Genomic DNA, 368 nt, shown 5'->3' with positions numbered 1-368 from the left:
GGGCGAGATGGCGTGTAGGTCGGTGATAAACGGGGGCTGCCAGGCGGAGGGAAACGCGGCGCTAGTTTGCCCGTCCCTTAGCACAAAGAGATGAGACGTGTCTCGGAGACCAGGCTCCCCTCTCACCTCTTTCTCCTGCTCCCCTTTCTGTGCACACTCGCGCTTTTCCGGCACTGCACACCTCCACGAGCGGGGCTCTTTGCGGGGCGTGGAAACCAAAGGCGCCCCTGAGTCATGCGACCCGCCGGCAGCTAGGATGCCGGAGCCCTGCCGCGCCTTTCTGCCTATAACGAGGAAACGCTGCTTGACGGCTGCGTTACTGAACAACGTGATTTCTACAAAGCCTCTGCGATCCCGTCCGCTGCCTG

Source organism: Pygoscelis adeliae, unplaced genomic scaffold, assembly GCF_000699105.1.
Source record: "Pygoscelis adeliae isolate BGI_AS28 unplaced genomic scaffold, ASM69910v1 Scaffold377, whole genome shotgun sequence".
Lineage (NCBI taxonomy): Eukaryota > Metazoa > Chordata > Aves > Sphenisciformes > Spheniscidae > Pygoscelis > Pygoscelis adeliae.
Note: the sequence above shows the minus strand (reverse complement) of the source record.